Genomic DNA, 499 nt, shown 5'->3' with positions numbered 1-499 from the left:
AATGATATCACCATAACCAGCAACAATCCATGTAATTATTGTAGCTCAATAAATGATGGTAGTAGATTCTATGATTTTATTTCTGTTTAGATCTCTCTTTGCTGACTCTGGGTTAACAATTTTAGCAAGCAAGACTAGAGCTAAATGTGGCTAGTGAGGATTATAGCCAAGACGTAAAGAAGGTGAAATAATTTGATAATCGCCAGTAATTGCCACAAGTTGGTTTGCTAATTTGGATTTAAAAAATAAGTTAAGGTCAGTTAGGACATTGTCAATTTCTAGCTTCAATATAAATGGAAACTTCTTAAAGAATTAAGTAAGGTTGGGAAAAGACATCAATTATGTGCCATTTCTGCAGTCTTGGAACCAACGAAGAATTGATGAGTATTTATTAATAACATGCCTGAATCAGTTAGCTTAGGCTAAAGCATGCTGCAGAATGCAACTTCAAAATCTCAATCTCAGTCTCAATGTGGCTCATGTTGTATGCCCTATGAGG

Source organism: Galeopterus variegatus, unplaced genomic scaffold (genome assembly GCF_000696425.1).
Source record: "Galeopterus variegatus unplaced genomic scaffold, G_variegatus-3.0.2 Scaffold2123, whole genome shotgun sequence".
NCBI lineage: Eukaryota > Metazoa > Chordata > Mammalia > Dermoptera > Cynocephalidae > Galeopterus > Galeopterus variegatus.
Note: the sequence above shows the minus strand (reverse complement) of the source record.